This window comes from Hydra viridissima, unplaced genomic scaffold (genome assembly GCF_058129835.1).
Source record: "Hydra viridissima isolate aposymbiotic clone 2 unplaced genomic scaffold, HvirCarnegie_v1 scaffold_16, whole genome shotgun sequence".
NCBI classification, from domain to species: Eukaryota; Metazoa; Cnidaria; class Hydrozoa; order Anthoathecata; family Hydridae; genus Hydra; species Hydra viridissima.
The window spans coordinates 3,179,287-3,196,672 of NW_028324315.1; the positions used below are offsets into that span (position 1 = coordinate 3,179,287).

The window sequence follows — 17,386 nt, forward strand, 5'->3', positions numbered from 1 at the left end:
TTTGTAAAACCTTTCAAATTCCTTAATAATTTCCTCGGTGGTTGATTTTTTAATTCCGTTCTTATCCTTTATGCGCGTGACGACTTGCTTAGCAATTTTCGTCTTCTCAAGCTGAAAAAAGAAGTTGTTGCATTTTTCGCCGAGAGTGCGCCATTTGATTTTAGCACGAACAGCTGCACCGTGCGCTCTATTCATTTCAAATTGCTCTAATTTTATTTTCAGTTCTGCGCTTAAGTTACGCATGTTGGTGTTGCAATGCGCTTTTTTAAGTGCGTTTCGCAGTTGCTTTTTTAGTTTAAATTCAGCAACGCGTTTGCTCTTCGCCTCAGATCTGCTAAAAGTTTTGGAAAGAGTTTTTAAGGCGTTTTTTAGTTCGTCCCACTCTTCTCGCTTGTTTGTGGAGTTTACCGTTTTTTCGTTAAAGTCGGTGATTAGTTTTACAACTTGTTCGTTGTATCGTTAAAATCGCCCCCTAAAATTATCGCGTAGTTTTCAGCGTTTAGGTTTTTAAATTTCGCAGCGAGGCATATCCAAAGGAGCTTTCGTGCATTTTCTTGATCGCGCGATTGTCCGGACGTAGCGTACACATTAATTATTAAAAATTTCTGTGACTTAACTTCGATGATAATATAGTTAAAACGCCCGTGCGCATCCTCAAATTTTTCTATTAGCTGATAGTTGATATTATTTCCCTGATGTAAAATTAGAGTGCCTCCTGAATGGTTGCGACCTGCGGAGAAAAATCCTGCGTGTTTCCATTTCGCTAGGAACTCCTTCGCCTGGTCGTTATTTAGATGCGTCTCTTGCAGTAAAATGAAGTCATGACGCATTTTCTGGAGTTTGTGGATCATTACTTTCTGCTTTTTAACATCAATAAGACCACAAACATTTGCTGAAAAAATACGTACTGACTCCATTCTTACAGAGTATTTTAAACAAATTTTGCTCTCGAAATCCAAAGTTTTTAAGGAACTTCGAATTCGATTTTGGAATGTGCGCATGGTATGATTGCGACATAGCACAGATGGTTCGTAATGAATAATTGATGAGAAAGCGTGGTGAGAATTTTCTAGTAGAACAGAAACGAGAAAATAAAAATTAAGAGAAGTGAAAAAGCTGGAGAAAAAGAAAAGAAACGAAATAAACGGCCATTTAATGAAATGTGAATTTGTGAATGTTTTGACGCTTTATGAGATGAGTGTGTGTGCTTAAAGATTTACAATCACGCAATTTTATAACCACAAAATAGCGAAGAAATAAACAAAGGTAAGTCTCCCAAAAAATAAAAAATAAAAAGAGGAAGTTTACCTTTGAACTTTCTTAATGTCTTTTTTCTGAGGCGTCGGTGGGGGCGCCATTCGTTTGGCAGTGGCTTTTTCGGCACGGGATTCGTTTTCGTCCGTGACCTTTTTAGTTGTTTTTAAGTCCACAGTTTTCCACCCCACTTCTCGTGTGTCCTTCTCTTCTTTTCTTCTGTAGCTACCTGCCTCGTTAATTTCAGCATCGAGGTCCATTAGTTTTTGAACCATTTTCTCCGTCTCGATGTTGGTTGTTTCAAGAGCGGTGATGCTTTGGCTTTCTTCATTAACGAGGACTCGGATTTCTTTCACAGCATTTTCTATTTCTTTCGTTTGCTGAGGTTCTATTTCTTTCTCAATTGGTTTTGATATTTGTTTTTTAGCGTTGCGAGCTTTTGCAACGGTGATCGCTTCGGGTGTAGTATTTATTGTCGTTTGTTGGACACATCTCTGTTGTGGAGGATGTGATGCACCACATTTGTCGCAAAGGAAAGATTTCCCAGCGAAGTAGAGGGCGATTTTAACTCCTTCAATCTCAATGTTGTGTGGTATTTCATTGAGTTTCACTGAGGGTCGGATTCGGAACAGTCTTCGTCCGTCCTTCAGGAGAGGGTTAAATCGGTAGCTGGTGTGTTGGATGGAGTACACTTCAGCTGCGAACGGTTTTAACTGTTCGAGAATTTCTTCATCTTCTACCAATGGGTCGCACTTTATGGTGATGAGAAAGCCTATTTCGCTTCGGACTTTCGATGAAACTTTTCGGTTGCAGCCGGAGATGGTAAGTTCCGAATCTGCAAGCAGTTGAGCGTCGATTTTAGAGCGGAACTCGACGATCCAGTTGCCTCGGTTGGAATAGGTGAGGCCGATCATCTTGTTCGCGCCGACGATTTTCGTAATTTTCGATTCGAGTTCTTTCGCTCGTTGCTCTTGGTAGCTTCGGTTGAAGTGCTCTTTTGGATCCATGTAGATGTTGAGATCAATTATTCGTTCTTGTCGTTCGGTCTTGTTTCCGACGGTTTTCGCGTAGGAAGCCATGACGTTCGATGAATACGAAAAAAAAAAGAATAAATAAGAAAGTTCAGAAAAAAAATAAAAAATTAAAAGGTTCGTCAAAGTCTGTACTCTTGTTACGGAGCAGCCGATGACAAACGTCGATTTTCACTAGTAGGGCGAAAGAAGCTTCGTAGAATATCGCAATAATAATCTATCCAAGCTAAAAATTCACCAAAAGATACTTTTTTTTTTTTTTTTTTTTTTTTTTTTTTTTTTTTTTTTTTATTACGTCATTATTTATTTACAAATAAGAATTTACATTGTTAATTCCAGTTTATAATATATAAGCGTGGCTATTACCCCACGCCCTTATAATAAATACATACATCCTCAGGATCCACTGGGATCCCTTGGACATATCCGTGGACTATTTGATATGTACAGGATTTTTTATTTATTTATTTATTTTTCTCAGTTGATATATTTGATATATTTAACAGCTCGCCTTTTTATAAGAAGAAGAGTTTAAGAGATTTTGGCGTAGTTTATAATATATAAGCGTGGGTATTACACCACGCCCTTAAAATATATACATACATCCTCCAGATCCACCGGGATCTTTTGGACATATTCGTGTGGATGTCGTAGTTTAAAATATAAAAGCGTGGTTATTACACCACGCCCTTAAAATAAAAACATACATCCTCCGGTCCCACGGGGATCCATTGGACATATCCGTGGGGAAGTGGTGTTATTATTTAGAATGTAAATTTAAGGGTTTTGTCTTTTGCGTCACATAAGGCATTATTTATTGATATCATGCTGTGGAATTTTTCCACATTATTTTCCCTAGCGTATTTGTTGTATTTTGATTTGCAAATGTATTTTATTTCTGATTTTATCTTTTCTACTACCGCCGTAGCAGTTTCGGTTTTGTTTTCTTTTTCCCTCATGTTCCTTGATCTCCATAGCTCTGTTATTACTATGTTAGTAATCGTTGTCACTAGTTTTGCGGTGAGATCGATTTTTGTACGTTCTTCAATGTTCATGAAAAAAATCGCATGCACAATATTGAATTTTTTTTGTGGTAGAAGTGTCTCATAGATTGTTTTGAAGGATTTCCATACCGTTCTCGCTTTTTTGCAAAGCAAGAAGGGGTGTAGGGTATTCTCGGTGAGGTTGCAAGTTTTGCACAAAGTGCTACCCCTGCCGCGGTTCTTTTTCCAATTTTTGATTTTTTCAAGGGTCGGGAGACTGTTGTGAAGCAGTCTCCACGACGTGTTTTGGCTAGGTCCTTGCGCGTAGGAGTTAAAGCTGCGCTCCCAGATGCGCGTCCACGGTAGGACTTTCTGAAAAGTGGCGTTCCATGTTCTTTCCGTGTGTTCAAGGTCGCGGTTGTTTTGCGCGTTTGCTAGAAGGAGGTAAATATTTTTTGTCGTTTTTAGTTTGAGATCGAAAATGGTAAGGTTTTCTTTTAAATTTGCTATTACATCTTTGTAGTAAAAAGGCGGGCTGTTTAGCGTTTTTGGGAAATCATTTTTTGTTAAAAAGCGCCATTGCGGGTATTTGCTGTTTGCTAGACCAGATAAAGACATAGCCAAAATGTATTTTTGAAAAAAGACACTCTCGTGGGGGGGCTCTATTTCTTGTAGTTTTAGGATGTGTTTTGACCTTAGCGCTAAGCACTGTTGTGTTACATCGAGGATACCCAGTCCTCCTCTTGACGCGGGCAGATTGAAGATTTTTCTTTTGATCGGCTCCGCGTAGTCGCTTTGCCAGAGGTACACGGATGTTTCTTTTTTTATTTCTTTTTCCGTGGATTTGTTTGCCGGGAAAAAGTTGGCTACAAACCAAACCTTTGACAAAGCGAGCGTGTTGACGTATATGCCTTTGCAACGAAGCGAGACATTTCTGTATTTAAAAGATTTTAGCTTTGTTTTAAATTTTTCCACGGCTTTTTTCCAATTGACGGCAGCAGTCACGTCAAGGTCCGTGTAAAAGGTAATGCCTAGTATTTTTATCCCGCTCTGATTACACCAGTTTATGTTGTGGTTTTTTAGGTTGCTTTGTTTTATAAGGCGTTCATAATCAGTGTAATCAAAGCCGCCGAGCGCAAGTCCTTTGGTTTTTGATTTGTTAATGTTGGAACCGGTCGCCTGTTCGAAATCGTTTAATATCTTAAAAAGTTCTTCTATTGATTCGGGGCTCCTAGCAAATAAAGTGGTATCGTCCGCATACTGCATTACCTTAAGGTTGTTTTTGGTGCCTGGTATGGGAATGCCTTCAATGTTTTTGTTGCTTTTAATCTCTAGTGACAAAGATTCTACCGCTATGCAATACAACATGAGGGAGATCGGGTCTCCTTGCCTCACGCCTCTCTTTATGTTAAAGGGTTTTCCCATGTAACCGTTGTTAAGAATTAGAGACTGGGTGTTTTTCATTGTTTGTTTTATTGCTGTTACAAAGTTTTTACCAAGATTGAATCTTTCGAGGACTTTAAAAAGGAATTTTCGGTCTAATTTGTCGAAAGCCTTCTCCTGATCTATGGTCAAGAGAAAGCTTTCGACGTTTTTGTTGTTAGTGTACTCTATTATTTCTCTAGTCAGGAAGATGTTAGAGAAGATTTGTCTCTCTGGAACGGAACACGTCTGAGACGGTTCCAATATTTTGTGGAGGATTTTTGCCAGCCTTAGCGCGAGCGCTTTCGTCAAGATTTTATAGTCGGCGCACAGCAGAGATATCGGCCTCCAGTTTTGTATCATTTTGGGGTCTCCGTCTTTTGGAAGGAGACTGATAAGGGACGTTCGCTGGGACCACGACAGTTGGTTTTTATTGTCGAAAAGGTTTTCGTTCGCAAGGGTAGTGAGTTCCTCCCCGTAGACATCCCAGTAATCTTGATAGAACTCCACTGGAATTCCGTCTATCCCTGGTGTTTTCCCTCTGCTTAGGGAGTTTGCGGCTTTGCGCAGTTCTTCGCTGCTAAATTTTATGTTTAGAAACGCGTTTTCATCGTTGGTAAGACTTTTAGAAATTTTATTGAGAAATGGTTCTTGTTTTTCTTGGCAGTGTTTTCTGACTTTGTAAAGATTTTTATAGTAACTCCTTATAGTGTTTTGGATATTCGCGGTGTCGCTGAAAACATTGTTCCCGCTTATTATTTCTTTTATTGTTTTTTTGCTTTGATTGTTCTTTTCCATTTGGAAGAGAGCTTTTGATGGAATTTCGCCCTCCTCCACTATGATTTGTTTCGTTCTTACAAAAATTCCGCCGTCGTATTTTAAATCGCACGCTTCTTTTTTCAGAGACTTAATTTTTGCGCTGTTTTTGTTTGGTTTTAATTTTTCCGATTCAATTTCACGTTCTAGGCTCTCGATTAGTTTTCGCTTTTCTGCTTTAATTTCCTTAGCGCGCTCAATCGCTCTTTCTTTTATATTGTTTTTCATTAAGTCCCACCATTGGTTTTTGTTTTCGTACAAATGTTTGTATTTTTTGTTTTCAACAAAGTCTCGCGTAATATTTTGCTTAAATTTAGTGTCTTTTAGAATTGTGGTGTTTAAATGCCAATATCCTGGTCCTTTTGCGGTTTTGTTTGGAATTTTAATTTTGCAGTAAAAAGCGCTGTGGTCGCTTAAGCCGTTTGCAATCACGCCGCATTCGCTCTCCTCCGCAGCGTTTCCAGAGACATAAATCCTGTCTATTCTGCTCTTATAGCTATTATCAGGCTTTACGTAGGTAAATTCTTGCTTTAGAGGATATAGTTTTCGATAAACGTCTACTAAATCGTATTTTTCTATAAAGTTTTTTAGGTGATTTTGGCCTAGGGTGTTGTTTTTATTAAAAAGGTCACCACCTTGTCGGTCTAGGGAAGGATTTTCAACCATGTTGAAGTCTCCAGACAAGATTAAAGTATCGCACTTACGCGTATGTTGTTCTAGTGACTTAAAAAAATTTTCTTTTTTCTGCGGGTTGTTAGGTCCGTAGATATTTATTATGCGAAAGATTGTTTCATGAAAAATAAGGTTAGCGGCAAGAATTCTCCCGCACTTATCGTTTGTAACTTCGTTTAGTTCGATGTCTTTTTTTATCAGCAGCGCGACTCCGCGTTCCTTATGGGTAAAATTATTCCATAAGGACTTTCCTTGCGTCATGTTTTGCCATTCTGTTGCCCATTTTTTTGTAACTTCTTCGCATCCATGAGTTTCTTGTAATAAAAAAGCGTCGCAGTTTTCGCCTACGCAGAATTTCATTATGCTATGCCTTTTGGTCACGTCATTCAGACCGTTTACGTTGAGCGTGAGAATTTTTGCAGCCATTTAGAAAAACCACAGCAAATTTATTAATTTATTCAAAACCTATAGAGCATTCTTTAGAGTAAAATTTAGATTATTTGCGTCAAAAAAAGCATTTTTTAGTGTTATTGAGTAAAGTGTGGAGACTCAACATGGCTTATAAATTCTGCGCTTTATAAAAAAAAGGAATAAACACTGAAACGTACTTACCCATCGTCAAGTTGGTTCTCTTTACACTTTTCTTTCACCGCTCTTCTCGTTTCTTCCTTGTTCTTTTTACTTTGCGTCGTCTTTCGTTTGGTTTTTTTCTTTAGCTTCTCTTCTGCCATTTCGATATCGTTCGTTTCGTGGAATTTTTCCACCTCGTTTTCTCTTGCGTATTTATTATATTTCATTTTACAGAGATATTTTAGTTCTCTTTTTATGTTTTCTATGACCTTTGTGGAACTCTCGTTTTTGTTTTCTTTTTCTCTTATGTTTCTCGATCGCCACAGCTCAGTTATTATTATGTTTGTAATTGTTGTTACAAGCTTGGCTGTGGGGTTGTTTATCGAGAGGTTTTCGATGTTAATATAGAAAATCGCGTGGACAATGTTGAATTTTATTTGCGGCAGGAGCGTCTCATAGAGTTTTTTAAAAGCCGTCCAGACCCCTCTCGCTTTTTTACAAAACAAGAAAGGGTGCAGGGTATTTTCGGAGAGGTTGCAGGTTTTGCACAACGTGCAACCTCGTCCGCGGTTCTTTTTCCAATTCTTTATTTTTTCTAGGGTCGGGAGACTGTCATGGAGCAGTCTCCACGACGCGTTTTGGCTAGGTCCTTGCGCGTGGGAGTTGAAGCTGCGTTGCCACATTCGCTTCCACGGCAGAACTTTCTGGAAGGTCGCGTTCCATTTTCTCTCCGTGTTTTCAATGTCGCTGTTCTTTTGCGCGTTCGTTAAATGCTGATAAATATTTTTTGTCGTTTTAGGTTTGAGTTCAAAAATGGGGAGGTTGTTTTTCAGGCTTTCTATCACGTCTTTATAATAAAAGGGCGGACTGTTTAGAGTTTTGGGAAAATCGTTTTTTGTAAATAAGCGCCATTGCGGGTGTTTTTTATTCGCTAAACCGGATAGAGACATAGCCAAAAGGTACTTTTGGAAAAAGACACTCTCGTGTGGTGGCTCTATTTCTTGTATTTGCAGGAGGTGTTTTGTCCTGAGTGCTAAGCACTGTTGAGCCACATCGAGAATACCGAGCCCTCCTTTCGACGCGGGCAGGTTTAAGATTTTTCGTCTCACTGGCTCCGCGTAGTCGCTTTGCCAGAGGTATACAGATATTTGTTTTTTTATTTCTTTTTCCGTTGTGTTATTTGGGGGGAAGAGGTTGGCTATAAACCATACCTTTGACAAGGCGAGCGTGTTTACGTATATTGCTTTGCACCGAAGCGAGACGTTTCGATATTTGAAAGATTTTAGTTTATTTTTAAGTTTTTCGACGGCTTTTTGCCAATTCGCGGCAGCAGTCACTTCTAGGTCCGTGTAGAAGTTTGTACCTAGTATTTTTATCCCGCTTTGATTGCACCAGTTTATGATTTGGTTATTTTGTTTTAGCGTGTTTTCATAAGTGGTGTAATCAAAGCCGCCGAGCGCGAGTCCTTTGGTCTTAGATTTGTTGATATTTGAGCCCGTGGCTTGTTCGAAATTATTTAATATCTTAAAAAGTTCTGTAATTGACTCAGGACTCCTGACGAAGATTGTTGTGTCGTCTGCATATTGCATAACCTTGAGTTTCTTTTTTGTGCCAGGCATGGGGATTCCGTCGATATTTTTGTTTTGTTTTATTTCAAGTGACAGGGATTCTACAGCGATGCAGTAAAGCATGAGCGAGATCGGGTCTCCTTGCCTCACACCCCGTTTTATGTTGAAAGGTTTAGCCATATAGCCGTTGTTAATGATTAAGGACTGGTTATTTTTCATAGTTTGTTTGATAGCTGTTACGAAGTTTTTACCTAGATTAAACCTTTCAAGCGTTCGATAAAGAAACTTTCGGTCTATTTTGTCGAAAGCCTTCTCTTGGTCTACTGTCAAGAGAAGGCCTTCGACATTTTTGTTGTTTGTGTATTCTATTACTTCTCTGACTAAAAAAAGATTAGAGAAGATTTGTCTCCCTGGAACGGAACACGTCTGTGACGGTTCCAGTATTTTGTGGAGGATTTTCGCAAGTCTTAGCGCGAGCGCTTTTGTAAATATTTTGTAATCGGCGCACAGCAGAGATATCGGTCGCCAGTTTTGTATCATTTTGGGGTCTCCTTCTTTTGGAAGGAGACTGATAAGGGCCGTTCGCTGGGACCACGACAGTTGGTTTTTTTTGTCGAAGAGGTTTTCGTTTGCAAGGGTAGTGAGTTCCTCCCCGTAGACATCCCAGTATTCTTGATAGAATTCAACTGGAATACCGTCTATCCCTGGTGTTTTTCCTTTAGTAAGGGAGTTCGCGGCGTTGCGCAATTCCTCGCTGCTAAATTTTATATTTAAAAAAGCGTTTTCATCGTCAGTAAGAGTTTTTGTAATATTATTTAGAAAAAAGTCTTGTTTTTCTTCACAGTGTTTTTGGTTTTTATAAAGGCGTTTATAATAGCTTCTTATTGTTTTAAGAATGTTTGTAGTGTCGTTGAAGACTCTGTCCCCGCTTATTATTTCCTTTACTATTTTTTTGTTTTGGTTGCTTTTTTCCATTTGGAAGAGAGCTTTGGACGGGATTTCACCCTCTTCCACTATCTTCTGTTTTGTTCTTACAAAAACTCCTCCATCGTATTTTAAATCAACGGTTTCTTTTTTAAGTGACTTAATTTTTTCGCTGTTTTTGTCCGGCTTCATTTTTTCATTTTCAATTTCGCGTTCTAGAGTTTCAATTAAATTATGTTTTTCAGCTTTAATTTCCTTAGCGCGCTCGATCGCTCTTTCTTTTATATTGTTTTTCATTAAGTCCCACCATTGGTTTTTAGTTTCGTATAAATGTTTGTTTTTTTTGCTTTCTATAAAGTCTTGAGAGATATTTTGCTTAAATTTAGAATCTTTTAGAATTGTGGTGTTTAAATGCCAGTAACCTTTTCCTTTTGCGTTTTTGATTGGAATTTTAAGTTGGCAGTAAAACGCGCTGTGGTCGCTTAAGCCGTTTTCAAGCATGCCGCAATCGCACTCCTCCGCAGTGTTTCCAGAGACATAAATCCTATCTATTCTGCTCAGAAAACTTTTATCAGGCTTTACGAAGGTAAATTCTTGTTTTAAGGGATTTAATTTTCGATAAATGTCTGATAATTCATATTTTTCTATAAGGATTTTTAGTTGATTTTGACCTAGGGTGTTGTTTTTATTAAAAAGGTCACCACCTTGTCGGTCTAGGGCAGGGTTTTCAACCATGTTAAAATCTCCGGCCAAAATTAAGATATCGCATTTACGCGTATGTTGCTCTATTGAATTAAAAAAATTTTCTTTTTTCTGCGGGTTGTTAGGTCCATAAATATTAATTATTCGAAGGATTATTTCGTGAAAGTAAAAGTTAGCGGCAAGAATTCTCCCGCATTTATCGTTTGTGACTTCATTTACTTCTATGTCTTTTTTTATCAGCAGCGCGACTCCGCGCTCCTTATGGGTGAAATTGTTCCATAAGGATTTTCCTCGCGTCATGTTGTGCCATTCTGTTGCCCATTTTTTAGTGTTTTCTTCACATCCATGAGTTTCTTGTAAAAGAAAAGCGTCACAATTTTCGCTTGCGCAGAATTTCATTATGTTATGCCTTTTAGTTGCGTCATTTAGTCCGTTTACATTGAACGTGAGAATTTTTGCAGCCATTTAAGAGAACCACAGAAAAAAATGTGTAATTATTTAAAATCTCTAGATCATTCCTTAGAGTCAAACTTAGATTATTTGCGTCAGAAAAAAGCGCATGTTTACGTATTTCAGGTTAAAAGGAGATTTAACATGGGTGAAAAGAGATACCATAAAAAATTAAAGAAAAAAAAATAAACAAACACTGAAAATTACTTATCCAACTCCAGGTGGGTCTTCCTTGCTTTTTTTCTTTGATTAACTTCTTCGTTTCGTCGTGTTTTTTCTTCGTCAGCGTCGTTTTTCTTTTCTTTTGTTGCTTCACTTTCTCTTCGGTCATTTCGACTTCGCTAGACTCTTGCGTTTTCTCGTCATTCGTGGTGGTTTTGTTCATTGCAGTTTCTTTCTCATCGACAGCACGCACTTCTTCCGTTCCTTTGGTAACAGGTTTTGTTTCTTCCACCGCAATTTTCGTTAGCTCCTCCTCTATCACTTTTTCTGCAATTTCCCTCGCTACCGTTTTGGTTACGACATCAGTCTGTATTGTTGGAGTTGGTGCTCGTTGTTCGACGGCTATGTTGGGTCTGCCTGCACCTTGCCCAGTGTGTACGGCTCTTACTCTATACCCCCTTACGGAGATATAGTTGGGCATTGGTGCCACCAAGTCTTCCATAACGGCCACCAGGATGCCAGAGTAGTATGGGGTACCTTTGGTGGGAGTTCTTTTAATAACTGGTCTTGTATAAACGTGTCTCCCAAAACCCATTTCTTCTAATGTTCTCCCTACTTGATAATTTTTTGCTTCCAAGGGAAGTCCAATTATGGAAACATTAGTTCTTCTACTTGGCGTCCTGTTGGGCGTTGCGTGTTGAAACCTGTGATGCAGGCCTTTGATACTTAACCCTTCCTCAATTAGTTTGTTTCTGGAATTGTCTGTTTTCATAACAATTTCAAGAATAGTGCCACCTCGAATCAGTTGTACTCCTTCAAGGTCTTTATCTAGATCTTTCTCTTCGATGGCATTAAGGACATCTAACATAGTCATGCGCACTTGAACCGCACAAACCAGGGTGTTTTTGAGTGGAGTTTTATACTCCACCTGAGATTTGGAAGCGTGTGCGGCTTGCGCATAGCTTGTCGGTTTGTTCTCTTTCGGTGTATTCTGCTGTTCGCGTTGCTCCACTTCGACATCGTCATCTCCTTCTTCTTCGCTGGATTGCATCAGCGCGTCGTCATATTTGTCCGGATGTTCCGCACAATCCATCATTCTCTCGAGTAGGTTTGCAGCCGTGCTGGCAATAGAGGCGTGACTAGAACTGCTGTCGCTGTCGGACTCCATAGCTATAACAAGAAAAACAAAAGAAAACCGCTGCCTCGGAGGCAAAAATCAAGAACAGATACTACACTTGATCTTAGCCATTAGGCCGAGAAGCGATACTTTTTCAACGAATTTGTGTGCTGGCTCCCTCCCTTTGAACGAAAAAACTTGTGGGCATTTGAATAAGTCGATGGGTAACTGTAAGTTTGAACAATGAAAACATGGGCTCGTTGTATGAAACTAAAACTGCAACAATTTCATTCTAAAACATTTGGGTTTTTTAACCTTCTTTCAGAAATAACCCAACTAACCAAGATTTAAAAATAACACTGGGCAGCAGCAGATTCAAATGCATAATGCGATCAAAAGCCAAGTTGAATCAATTTCTGTCAAAAAACATTTGGAGAACCTCTGTATTTAAATGTTCTTTTCATCTGTTGTAACGATGGTACTTTAATCCATCACCAAAACAGCAGAGCTTAGGAAGATTTGTTTGTCATTAGCCTCAAACTTTTCCCAAATAGCAATTTCTCACAAACTAAAATCTAAAAAACAAAGTTGAAGTTTAAAAATTTGGACGGTGTAAACTAATTTAAGACTTTAAACTGAGTAGCAAGAAATATTTTTGAAATACTTCAGTTTACATATATATTAAACAAAGCATTTTATTGGAAGAAATGAACTCCTTAAATGTTTACTGACAAAAAGGTAAAACAATTTAAAAAAGTGACCTAAAACACTCAAAACATCAAACGACAAATGGAAAAGGACAAACTTATGACCCTAAATTACAGTTGACAGCATCATGTTAGCAAAAGTAATGCATGCATACACACAAACGTGCATACATACTTACATACATACAATTTTCCATACATACATACATACAATTTTCCATACATACATACATACATACATACATACATACATACATACATACATACATACATACATACATACATACATACATACATACATACATACATACATACATGCATGGGTACATATATTCATGCATCCATGCGTCATGCCAATACCTTAGGACATTTAAACAGTGCGCTCTCAGTCCTGGACCACAGATAACCATGGGACTGATAGAGATAGCACCATACTGGAAGATATAGCTAGCCTTCATCATAATCAGGTGGAATGTCAACAAATTCATTTCTATTCATGCTAATAGCCACAGAGCCATACAGAAAACTGCAGGGAACTTTGCAATCGAGCAATTGTAGATTGTCAGGCCAACTAATGAATTTATGGCAGAGATAACGAAGAAAATCATGAAAAGCCTTGCACATCATATCTCGATTTTTCACAAACTCACAGAGTGTGGTGAATGGAACAATGCAAAGTTTTTTTTAAAAATTTTTAATATATTACATTTTTTACATGTTGCCCAACCTAAATCAAGCCTAAAAATGTATTTGCTTAAATTATAGAACCTCAGGATTGATGGAGAACAAAGTTAAAAATATTATCTAGCAGACTTGGGTCAATTTCAATTGTAAATGTAATTGAATTAGGATTACTCGAAATTTTAATAGCAACTGAATTACAATGACTTGCACTTGTAATTCACTTACAAGTCATATTATTACAATTACTTGTGACTGTACCTTATAAAATACAATAACAATTACTTCATGAAAATACATTTAATTACAATTAAGTTACAGCCACAATTGAGCCAAGTCTGATGCTAACCTAACTTAACCCTTAACCAACCTTGCCCCAGAACCATATGTACACTCAAAATTCAGTACTTTCGACATTTTATTTTCAATGCTTAGACTTGCTACCTGAGGCTGGGTTAATTTTAACAGAAACTCTGTAAAACATTGAAAAGCCATGTTATGAAAAAGCCAAACAAAAGGTTTGATTCAAAGTGCATTGAACATGCCATTTTTAAAAAAAAAAATTGTCACGTATCTTTCATCAAACTAAAGGATTGTTTTAAAGAAGTGGACAGATTGTCCATTGAAAAGTATCCCTAATTGACCATTCATTTGTTGGCCTTGTGTCAGTTTAACTGTAAAAGAAATAAAGCTGTGAACAAACTAAAGAAATTCTCAGAAAGATGCTTCTTCTGTTTCACTCACCGATACGAGCGAGAAGAACTCCTCACTTTTCCTCGCTCACTGGGATGCTCTTGTGAGTAGCAGTAGTAGCAGTGGTAGTGCAGATTTTAATACAGATATTTCAGGAACTCAAGACGGACTCTGAAAGTCTCTTGTGACTACCCCTAAAAATGCAAATTTATTTCTAAGCATTATTTTTTTTTTTTAATCAGGAACTATTTTTAAGTATTTTTGAAGACTTGAGAGAGTAAAGTGTACAAAACAGTAGTGGCTAAACTGCTTCAAGTTTTAAAATATAAGGTAGAAAACATTGAAAATAAGTAGCGCAGTACTTTTTGTTACTTAAAGAATTCTTGATAAATGATAAAAACTTAAATGGAACTCCTCTAAACTCACTTGTCTTGGTTTTGTCTTAGATACTCTTTTCTTCCATTTTTTTTTTTTTTTTTTTTTTTTTTTTTATTCGAAACAAACCAAAAGCACCTTTTCGGCTCCTTGACGCTAGGCCGACACCAATAACTTTAGTAGGACTGCGCGTAACCACTACACCGTTGTTAAACTAAGATCGTAGTAACTAAGTAACTAAGTTAAACTAAATTCGTGGAGCGTAGTAACTCCTTCAGTTTACCTGTCAGTTAAATGATGAAAAGTGTACGTGATCATTCGATCGTAAGCTTTTATTTGTTTCACTGTTCCCCTTCCCGAAACCCCGAAATGAACGAAATACGATTGGCAAGTATTTGATGCATTTTTTTTTTTTTTTTTTTTTTTTTTTTTTTTTTTCTTGATATATTTACAATATATAATTATTTACATTTTTTTACCGTTTTATATATACATAAATATTATTTACAATGTTATTTGTACAAAGTTTTTCGTTTTTTGATAATAAATATTTCCGTCTGGTGGAGGAGTGGAAATTTGTTATGTTTTTTTTTTTTTTTTTTTTTTTTTTTTCTTTAGAAGGAAAATATAGAGAAAGAAAGGAATGGGAAAATAGAGAAAAGTAGCAAAAAAAAGGACATGGTGTTTGAGATGTTAAATAGTTTTTAGAGAATAGAAAAAGGTATAGATAAAGTAATATGATATGATTTCTCATATCATATTGGTTTAAGTTAGATTTAGTATAAGATCATAGGATCAAAAGGATTTATTAAAGAGATTTTATGAACGGCGTTTATGTTTTAAATTTTACCGTTTGAGAGATTTTAAATGTTGATTTTAAGTTTTCCATCTTTAAGGGAACATAGAATGTCCATATGACAGAAAAGATCACAAAAGATGTTTAAGGTGTTTCTTTCTGCGTGATGGTCATACTTTCTCTTTATTAATTCTTTAATTTTATTAACGATTTTTCGGATAATATTTTGTGAATCTACTTTTCCTTTTCTTAGCACCGCGTGGCAGCGTCCGCTCCATATCTCACCCATTATGATCTGAGTGAGCGTCAGAAGCAAACGCGACACCGGGTGCCTCTCCGACAAATGCGCAATGTCGAGAAGAAAAATAGAATTTGCCGGTTTTATTATTCTGCTCGGCACGAAGGATTTGTAAATGTGTTTGAAATATTCCCAAATTTCAACCGAGGGAGGACAAAGGGTGAAGATGTGAATCGCGTCTTCTACGCGCCCGCATGTTGTGCAGTTTTTGTTTTTGAATGATTTTTGTCGTGAGTTTCTCGTTAGTAAAGTCGCTGTCGGTAGACTGTTGTGTAAGAATCTGTAAAGTATGTTTTGGGTCGTTCCGTGTGCATGCGAAGTAAAGTTCCTTTTCCAAATTAATGTAAAGGGCAGTTTTGTTTTCGTCACTCCAGTCCAGTAGCGTTCTGCAGTCACAACCGTCTTTTTGTTTTTTGTTATTTGTGTGTATATGGATTTGCATGTTTTGTTAGTTATGTCAAATATGAATGGGTGTTCGGTCAAGTATTGTACTGTTGTTTTGTAGTATTGTGGCGTTTTGTCGTCCCAGTGATTTGGAAAGTCGTTTTGTCTGAGAAAGGTCCAGTCTGGGTGTTTGTGTGTGAATTTTGTCAAAGAGCTCGCCAACCAGTATTTATAGAGATGATGGCAGTCATGTGTGTCTCCAGCGCATCTCTGTCTCAGTTGAAACAGAGTTTTTAGGTGTAGCGCGAGACATTGATCTTTTGGTGAGAGTATACCAAGACCTCCGCTTTTGGTAGGGAGGAAAAGAGTGCTTCTTTTAATAGGGTTGTAATTTTGTTTTTGCCAAAGGTTGTCAAAGATGGTGGCGTGTAGGCGTGTCTCAACCCATTTAGGCATGGGGAGTGTGTTTGCCAAAAACCATACCTTCGACAGACCCAAAGCATTATAAAGCAAGGCTTTTCCTCTCAATGATACCAGGCGGAGTCTCAGAAAGTGTAAAGTTTTTTCAACCTTGTTTAGTGTTGTTGTCCAGTTTGAGTTTATGGTTTGCGATAGTTTTGCATGAAAGGTGACTCCCAGAATTTTCATTCCGTTCCCGTTCGTCCAAGCTATGTCTTTTAGACTAGCGTCGGAACCGGGTTCGAAACCGCCCAGAGCCAAACCTCTCGTTTTAGAAGCGTTTATAATAGAACCGCTGGCTTTTTGAAAGATACTTACCTTCCGGAAGAAATTTTGAACAGACTTGCCGTTTCTGGCGAAAAGAAGAGAGTCGTCGGCATACTGCTGGATTTTTAAAGGTTTTGATGTGCCAGGCAAAGGGTAGCCCTCGATGCCGTCATCCGCTCTGACCAGCAGAGCTAGCGTTTCCGCGACGAAAACGTATAACAGCAGCGACAGCGGATCGCCCTGCCTGACACCGCGCTCTGTATGGAAGAAAGGTGATAAGAATCCGCCATTGATGATAGATGCTGAGACGTTAGAGTATAGAGTGGTTATGAACGAGATGAAGTTCTTGCCTAAATTGTATTTTTCTAGAATTTTGATGAGAAAGGAGCGATCGACTTTATCAAAAGCCTTTTCTTGGTCAATGGACAAGATGAAGCATGGAGTTTGTTTAAGCTCAGCGTATTCTATTAAATCCCGGACTAGGTGTAAGTTTGAAAAGATGTTTCTTCCCGGGATGCCGCACGTTTGGTTTGGCTCTATGATTTTTTCCATCACTTTTGACAGCCTTAGCGCGAGAGCTTTTGTTATTATCTTATAGTCCGCGCCAAGGAGGGAAATGGGGCGCCAGTTTTTCTGGTCTGTTAAGTCACCTTGTTTTGGAATGAGCGATATGATGGATTTTCTCATGGATGGTGTGGTTTGTTTTTCTGTGAATAAAATATGGTTGGCGAGCTCTTCGAAATCGTCTTCCAGATCCTGCCAGAAGGTTTTATAGAACTCGGCCGGAAGACCGTCATAGCCTGGTGACTTTCCGTTTTCAAACCTGTTCAGCGCCGCCTTTAGCTCTTGTTTTGTTAGGCGCTCGTTGAGTAGTTGGTTCTCCTCAGCGCTTAGAGCGTTCTTGATATGGGCCAGAACGTAGTTTTGACTGTTTTCACAGAGTTCTGTTTTCGTGAACAGGTTTTGATAATAGGTTTTGAGGGAGTGTAGAATTTCACCAGGCTCACTTGTCAATGATCCGTCGCTTTTCCGTATTTCGGATATGGTCTTACGTT

The 17,386-nt window shown here is 38.1% G+C and overlaps 2 protein-coding genes and 2 pseudogenes across 9 annotated transcripts in view; all 4 read right to left on the reverse strand.

Annotated features, from left to right (window-relative positions):
• Positions 1–17,386, reverse strand: part of LOC149877356 (uncharacterized) — a 243,389-nt gene that overhangs the window by 153,529 nt on the left and 72,474 nt on the right. The window lies entirely within an intron of this gene.
• LOC149877360 (uncharacterized) overlaps positions 1–17,386 on the reverse strand; it is a 253,109-nt gene that overhangs the window by 119,780 nt on the left and 115,943 nt on the right. The window lies entirely within an intron of this gene.
• Positions 1–17,386, reverse strand: part of LOC149877363 (uncharacterized) — a 112,600-nt pseudogene that overhangs the window by 51,299 nt on the left and 43,915 nt on the right. The window lies entirely within an intron of this gene.
• Positions 11,658–11,819, reverse strand: LOC149877367 (U2 spliceosomal RNA; annotated as a pseudogene).